The 8713-nt window shown below is 43.9% G+C and overlaps 2 non-coding genes across 2 annotated transcripts; one reads left to right on the top strand and one right to left on the bottom strand.

Annotated features, from left to right (window-relative positions):
* Window positions 1-1275: 1275 nt before the first annotated feature.
* On the bottom strand, window positions 1276-1357 carry trnas-aga (transfer RNA serine (anticodon AGA)). The gene has a single exon. It is a non-coding gene; the product is annotated as a tRNA-Ser (tRNA).
* Window positions 1358-4675: 3318 nt separating this feature from the next.
* trnam-cau (transfer RNA methionine (anticodon CAU)) lies at window positions 4676-4747 on the top strand. The gene has a single exon. It is a non-coding gene; the product is annotated as a tRNA-Met (tRNA).
* Window positions 4748-8713: the final 3966 nt, after the last annotated feature.

The following is an 8713-nucleotide window of genomic DNA, read 5'->3' as shown; positions in this document are numbered from 1 at the left end:
GGAGACCTCTTCCCAGACACAGAGGGGTTCCTTGTAGCAATACAGGGCCAGGTGATCAACACAAAAATGTTATAAATACATAACAAAAGCCCAACAAATTAAAGTCGATAAATGCAGACAATGACAAGGAACACCAGAAACAATCCAACGCATTGCAGGATGGAGTAGCAGTTTAACTCAATCTGATTACTTACACAGGGACAATGAATTGACAAACATCATTCACCAAAATCTTGCTTTAAAGTACAAACTCATAAAAGACGCCATACTTACGGTAAATACAAACCTGTTCTAGATTCGGGTCAGAGTCCTACAAATTATTTTATGACTGATACATTATTACAGATAGTTCAATCTATAATAACCATCTGGATATATAATATTACTGGATTAAAAGGCAATAACAACGTACATAATCGATATAGCCATTGCAAACACACATAACATACAACAATTAACAAACACAAGAAATATACTGAATTAAAAGAACAAATTTGAAAGACGATCGAGCATGAACAGGGTATACATTGTCCCAATAGTAATATCAACAATTATCATCTCAAAGTCACTACACAATAGCGTTAAACGGTTAGGCCAACAAAGCAATATTTCTGCAAATCTCCTGGAAACCATTATACTATACACCACTAGAACAGTCCGAAGTCCGTGGCTATTGAGGAATGAGCGTGCTTCAGTACGCCCGTACTTCAAGTTTTACTAGCTTGAGCTGAGAAAGTAATAATAATGATAACAAAACAAATAATGTCGATAGCATGAAATGTCGAGTTTGAAAGTGAGTCAGTGTTGGTGTGAGTGAAATTGAGAGAATTTATCCTTCTGGTTCAAGTGGCGATTACATAAATATAAACATGAAATACATTGGTGCCTTGTAAGAGTTTCTGCTGGTTTGATCGTCGATGTAAAATATTTTAAGTTTATGCCAACATAAATGTAAGCAAGACAGGTCGTGGTAGTGTTCTGTTTCCCATATGTTGATATTTTTTAAACGAATGTACTAGGGACAGCACGGAGCGCACAAAACGGACAGCAAAGGCTACTGGATCAAAAGAGTCCTTGGATGGGCTGGAACCACCAACATTTCGGATAACAGCCGTACGCACTGACCCATTGCATAGTAGATGCCACCTGAATAAAAGCAAACCACATGGACAATTCCCCTGGTTTTGGAGGCGGCGAACAGAGATCGATGTTTCGACTGGCTTTTTACTATCTGTATCCGTGGGAGGAATCAGGGAGTCAAAACCGATATAATCACGTAGTCGGCAGGATTCGAACCTGCGCAGGGAAACCCCAATGGATTTCTAGTCCATCGCCTTAACCACTCGGCCACGACTACAAGTTCTTCAGAGTTAGAGTCAAATGTTGGAGTCAGATAAGCAGGGTTGATCCTGAACATAGAACATAGAACATAGAATAGTACAGCACAGTACAGGCCCTTCGGCCCACAATGTTGTGCCGACCCTCAAACTCTGCCTCCCATAAAAGCCCCCACCTTAAATTCCTCCATATGCCTGTCTAGTAGTCTCTTAAACTTCACTAGTGTATCTGCATCCACCACTGACTCAGGCAGTGCATTCCACGCACCAACCACTCTCTGAGTAAAAAACCTTCCTCTAATATCCCCCTTGAACTTCCCACCCCTTACCTTAAAGTCATGTCCTCTTGTATTGAGCAGTGGTGCCCTGGGGAAGAGGCGCTGGCTATCGACTCTATCTATTTCTCTTATTATCTTGTACAGCTCTATCATGTCTCCTCTCATCCTCCCTCTCTCCAAAGAGTAAAGCCTTATCTCCCTTAACCTTTGAACATAATGCATACTTTGTAAACCAGACAGCCTCCTGGTAAATCTCCTCTGTACCATTTCCAATGCTTCCACATCCTTCCTATAGTGAGACGAACAGAACTGTACACAGTACTCCAAGTGTGGCCTAACCAGAGTTTTAAAGAGCTGCATCATTACATCACGACTCTTAAACTCTATCCCTCGACTTCTGAAAGCTAACACACCACAAGCTTTCTTAACTACCCTATCCACCTGTGAGGCAACTTTCAGGGATCTGTGGACATGTACCCCGAGATCCCTCTGCTCCTCCACACTACCATGTATCCTGCCATTTACTTTGTACTTTGCCTTGGAGTTTGTCCTTCTAAGGTGTACCACCTCACACTTCTCCGGGTTGAACTCCATCTGCCACTTCTCAACCCACTTCTGCATCCTAACAATATCTCTCTGCAATCTTTGACAATCCTCTACACTATCTACAACACCACCAACCTTTGTGCCGTCTGCAAACTTGGCAACCCACCCTTCTTCCCCCACGTCCAGGTTGTTAATAAAAATCACGAAAAGTAGAGGTTCCAGAACAGATCCTTCTGGGACACCACTAGTCACAATCCTCCAATCTGAATGTTCTCCCTCCACCACCACCCCTTTGCCTTCTGCAGGCAAGCCAATTCTGCATCCACCTGGCTAAATTTCCCTGGATCCCATGCCTTCTAACTTTCTGAATAAGCCTACTCCCTCATCTATATGCCTGGTCACCTTCTCAAAGAAGTCTATCAGGCTTGTTAGACATGATCTGCCCTTCACAAAGCCATGCTGACTGTCCCTGATCAGACCATGATTCTCTAAATGCCTATAGATCCTCTCTCTAAGAATCTTTTCGAACACTTTCCGAGCACAGACGTAAGGCTCACTGGTCTATAATTACCCGGACTATCCCTACTACCTTTTTTGAACAAGGGGACAACATTCGCCTCCCTCCAATCCTCGGGTACCATTCCCGTGGACAACGAGGACATAAGGATCCTAGCTAGAGGCTCAGCAATCTCCAAAGTTGAAAGATTAAACTAAATTTATTACCGAAGTATATACTCGTAACCACATGAGCATCCACCGTAAATACAATGAAACACAATAGAATCAATGAAAGACCGCACTCAAGATAGACAGCAGACGAGCAATGTGCAAAAGACTATAAACGATGCAAATACAAGAAAGAACAAACACAATATTAATAATAACTAATCAATAAAGATCGAGAACATGAAATGATTAGTCTTGAAATTGAGTTTATGGGTTGTGGGTACAGGTCAGTGTTGGGTAAATGAAGTTATCCATTCTTCTTCAGGAGTCTGATGGTTGCGGGGTGATGGACCTGTTGATGTGTTACCTCCTCCCTGATGGAGCTGTGTGAAGAGAGTATGACCTGCATGGCCGCGGCCCTCTATTCCATGTGGATGCGCTCAGCGGTGAGGAGGGGCATAACTGTGCTGGACTGGGCTCTATCCATTACGCTTTCTGGGCTTGTCCGTACAAGGACACGGGTCCTCTTGCCACCAGTCAATATACTCTCCGCCACACATCTATTGAAGTCTGTCAAACTTTTAGATGACATGCAGAGCGCTGCCGTGCCTTCTTTGTAACAGGAGGTATGTGCCGGGCCCAGGAGAGAGAATCTGAAATGATGACACTGAGGAAGTTATATTTCCTCCTTCATTCTTCCCTCGCTGCTGCTCGCTCGTCCCTCACCATCCGCACTGCGCTCTCACTTGGATTTTGGCATAGATTCCTTTCTCACTTCTTTCATTTAATTTTGTGAGCTGAGTTTATCACCTCACTCCTATAACGCTACTTCAGTGACAGCTCAACTACCTAAAAATGTTTCCACTGCTTCTTACGCTGTTGTCCGCCAGAGCACCGTCTCTTCAAAGGCATAACACGCTGCCAAGAGGTTATGACCATCGCGTATTTATTGATGTCCACATGCAACGAATATTTAGACAGTTCCTGTGAGGTATTTCCAGGCCTGTTTATTTATATATATCCCCAACCTGTCTTTACACCGTCCTACGTGGGAGAGTTAAAACCTGACTCTTACTGTTTCAGTTACAAAGCTGTGGTGGTGAAATGGAAAACCCGCCCCGCGTGGCAGGGAGGTGCGAAGCATCAGCGATACTCCACATCTCCCCATCTGTCACTCACTGGTCCGGCCGTGATGGTCTGAACATGATACCAACAGGTAATCCCGGTGGAGGAATTGCTGCATTTGAGGTGAGTGCTTGCAGTACATCAACGTCGCGAGTTCCGCTTCACAAGGTGAACTGCGGGTTCAACACTGAAGGAACTCCGGCATTCATTCAATCATCAGGACAGGATTAGGAAGTTAATGGCACCTCGGCTGAAAACGTCTTATTTATTTAAAAATGAGCCTACCAGTGGGATGAATTATCCGTCTGGATAATTAAATAAAGTAAAACACATTTCACGGGCGAAATGGCAGGAACGAGCTGCAAGACGGGATAGAACATAAAAGGCACAGAGATAATAACTGGGTGAGCCAGAAAGAAAGGTGGAGAAAAAGAGAAAGAGAAGAAACAGGGAATAAACAAAAGAAAATAAACTACGTTTGAGTTTGTATACGGGAAAAAGACGAAGTGAATCCGGACATATACAGACACAGAACGAGACCCAGACATGTACAGACACAGGCAGAGACACAGACCATAACATGTACAGACACAGACACTGACTCAGACATATACAGACACAGAACCAGACCCAAACATGTACAAACACAGGCATAAATACATACATACATACACACAAAACATCGTGCAATGTTCACAGTTCAACAGATCCGATCTTTCCTGTAGCAGAGTGGCGCAGCGGAAGCGTGCTGGGCCCATAACCCAGAGGTCGATGGATCGAAACCATCCTCTGCTATAATCTTTGTTGGCGGCAGCGGATATTTATCCTCATGTTTTAAAACACTAATGTGTCGCATAATGCATCTATAAAAGGAAACGGTATTTCAATTGAAATTCGTCATTTATTCGTGCTCTTTTAATTCTCGTCTCTGTGGTGCAATCGGTGAGCGCGTTCGGCTGTTAACCGAAAGGTTGGTGGTTCAAGCCCACCCAGGGACGGTAGTATTAGAGTTGTCTGTTTTTTTCCCCCTCTCTTGTACACGAGAAAATGTGCAGCAGCAATCTATGGAATTAACACACAGTCGATGTTTCAGGCCGAAGCACTTCTACAGGATCATGAAGCAGCCAAGCCTGCTGAGTTCCTCCAGCAGTTTGTGTGTGTTGCTTGGATTTCCATCACCTACACATCTTCTCGTTTGTGATTCAACTTCTGCACTGTGAAGTCTCTTCCATGGAATTGAATTGAATTGACTATTAATTACCTCCTTCACACACATGAGGAGTAAAAACCTTTACGTTACGTCTCCGTTTAAATGTGCAATGTACAATTTATAGTAATATGCAATAAATATTACTATATTTATTACAGTCAATATAACGTATAATACGAATGTATCAGCGTGAATTAATCAGTCTGATGGGCTGGTGGAAGAAGCTGTCACGGAGCCTGTAGGTCTTGGCTTTTATGCTGCGGTACTGTTTCCCGGATGGTAGCAGCTGGAACAGTTTGAGATTCGGGTCACTCGGGTCCTCAACAATCCTTCGGATCATTTTTACAAACCTGTCTCTGTAAATGTCCTGAATAGTGGGAAGTTCACATCTACAGATGCGCTGGGCTGTCCGCACCACTCTCTGCAGAGTCCTGTGATTGAGGGAAGTACAGTTCCCATACCAGGCAGAGATGCAGCCAGTCAGGGTGCTCTCAATTCTGTGCCTGTAGAAAGTCCTTAGGATTTGGGGACCCCTACCAAATTTCTTCAACTGTCTGGGGTGAAAGAGGCGCTGCTGTGCCTTTTTCACCACGCAGCCGGTATTTACAGACTTCGTGAGATCCTCGCTGATGTGTATGCCGAGTAACTTTCACCCTCTCAACCCCAGATCCATTGATGTCAATAGGGGATGCGTACTCTGAAGAAGTTTGAATCTTCTTTTCGACGGGAGTTCAGAGAAACCCTCTCTCAATGCTTCCCGGGTCTAATATGTGTTTTTCATTCATTTTGGTGTCCTCGATCATCCTACATGAGGGACCAACCCCATCGTACATTAGGGATCCATCTCATCCATTAGAGTGAATTTCACTCATAACAAATTGCTCATGAATTAGAGTTTAGCGTTCATAGCGCTTGGTGAGAGTTTTTTTCTTTTTTTATCCGGAAAGCGCACAATCTGCAATGGCCGGGAATAGAACCCGCGTGAACTTCTTGGGAAGCAGCTATGCTCACCACTATACCACCATCTCCCCATGATACAAACCGGTTTCGGTTACTGAATGGTCTCTGGTGCTATAAGATTCTGTAACTCGATTCTCAGTGTCTGAGCTGTTTTCTGAAGGATCGTTCCTCACTCTGTTGCAGTTCCTGTACCGACCACTGGATGTCGCGACGTTCCGACAGACCGGAGAAACACAGCGCCTGGGATCCGACTGAAGGGAGAATGGAACCGAGTGATTCGAAGGGGTACAGATGGTTTCCTGCTTTACGTATCAGTAAATGGAAAACAAATCCTAATTATAAATATCCGTTCAAACAACACGCAGTTAGACGTTAATGGGATCCCTTCTTTTGCCCAGTCCTTGAACTCAGTAAGTGACAGAATCATTTTCCCCCGGAATCAATAAAGTATGACTATGACTAAAAATTCTGAGACACGTCCAGCCACACAGTGAAGAGAGGATGGGTAAAATGCGGCAGCTCTACGCTCAGCAAACAGACATCGGAGTGACTCTATCAGTTCTCCTACACACTGACATCCGTGTGACAGATTCCATACTCTTGTTTATTCCTCGTTAGTTCAGTGGTTAGTATGCGTGCCTGTCACGCGGGAGACCGAGGTTCAACTCGCGACGAGGAGACCGTTTTCCTGCTTCAAATGAATACGGGATTCGAATATGGGACAATCTAGTGTGCAAATAGCCCAAAACTGGAGAGTTTCCCGAGAAGAAGGGACGTTCATCGCTTTGTTTCACTTTTCCCTCACTACGTCTGTATCTCAAGGCCGTTTGATGTTACACTCAATGACCGAATGGGTCACTCCGAAACATTATACAGGAACTACTGCTGTGAGATATGAACTCCCGCACTTTCCCACCACCCGTGCCGACTCTCTCTGTTTGTCTGGTTGACTGTGTGGGAAGACAGGCAAAGGAACAACTGAAACACTTTGGAGAGAACGATACCATGAAATTGTGTACCGCAGGGTTTAAAGCCACCTGCCCCTCCCGCAACACTGGACCATCCGAACAGAAGCTCAAAGAGTGAACTTGGGGGAAGGTACGATTGAGTTTTGTGATGTAATTGCAACACGTGAGCATCCGCTTCGTTTCTCCGCCCCTAGGCCTGATTGACAGCAAAATACATGAAAATGGTTCGAGTTGCTGACTGGCTCAGGGGCAGTAGCGGTTGATTGCGCTGGCTGTGAACCTGTGCGGATAATGGGAAATAATGTAAGTTCAGATGGCGGGGGGAAGTGTCTGGAAAAGGAACAGGAAATGAATGGTCCTGGTGAGTGCGGTAGGAGGTTGGAATGAAGTTGGGTCTAGATCTGCAAAACGGAAAAGGTAACACAATATTGGAATGATTTCAAGTGATTTGAGAGGATACAGAAAAAAATAAAGAAGACTTCAAGGTATTATTTAAATTTGACCTGGAACAGCCTTCTTTTATCAATCCTATTGAATTACCGCAGCAACACACAAAATGCTGGAGGAACTCAACAGCATCTATGGAAAAGGGTTCAGTCGACATTTCGGGCGAAGCCATTCATCAGTCCTGAGTTCCTCCAGCATTTCATGTGTGTAGCTTGGATTTCCAGCATCTGCACGTTTTCTCGTTTGAAATTAACTGAAGTGTTGTTAACTACTTTAGGGAATATAGATTGTGCGCAAAGCTTACGGGGAGGTGATGTGCTAATCGTTAAGATAAGAAACTGTGAGAAGGCATTATATTTGAAGACTTTATATGGTTAAAATGATATATATGTTGCCTAATGAAAATAGAGGTATCAGGGGTGTTAGAACAGGTGTTCTGGTGGAGATTTCGATAAAGAAATTAAGAAGGTAAAGAGATTACAAGTGCAAACACGAGGATATCTGCAGATGCTGGAAATTCAAGCAACACACACAAAAAATGCTGGTGGACGCAGCAGGCCAGGCCGCATCTATAGGCCGAGTCCTGAAACGTCGACTGTACCTCTTCCTGTAGATGCTGCCCAGCCTGCTGCGTTCACCAGCATTTTGTGTGTGTGTTGCAGAGATTACAGGTACTTTGAAATGGAGAAAAGATGGACAGTTTAACTGCATTGATATGCTTTGATGAGGTGAAGCTTTCTAATAAAGTTAATCTGGGGTATTTTAATTATAACGCACGAGCTCATATTCCACCTCTGCTTGGATGACACAAAGTTAGAGATTTGGGCATGTTGTGACAGTATCTCCTGGAAAACTAAGGTGTAGTTAGTGTTGTAGGAAACTAAGTATGAAGATTGTGAAGGTGTAAAGTTTGACTGGTGTAACTGTAGAGGAGAACGTAGTGCAGCTTAACAGGATGTGAAGTACTTAAGAAAGCAGCTGGTTGAACAGGTTAAAGTACAGTTAGGTGTGTCTTAAGCAGAAGCCTTGCAGAAAAGTTAAACCGAATGTTGATCAAATACAACCAGTCAGACAGAATGCGGAGTCAGCGGCGAAATGTCACATTGCAGGTCCATTACTAAAGATACTTTACTAGTCAATAAAATGAAGTTTGTGATATTTATACAGGATGTGGCG

Source organism: Mobula birostris, chromosome 28 (genome assembly GCF_030028105.1).
Source record: "Mobula birostris isolate sMobBir1 chromosome 28, sMobBir1.hap1, whole genome shotgun sequence".
NCBI lineage: Eukaryota > Metazoa > Chordata > Chondrichthyes > Myliobatiformes > Myliobatidae > Mobula > Mobula birostris.
The sequence above is the reverse complement of the archived record's forward strand: the minus strand, read 5'-3'. Positions and strand labels throughout refer to the sequence as shown.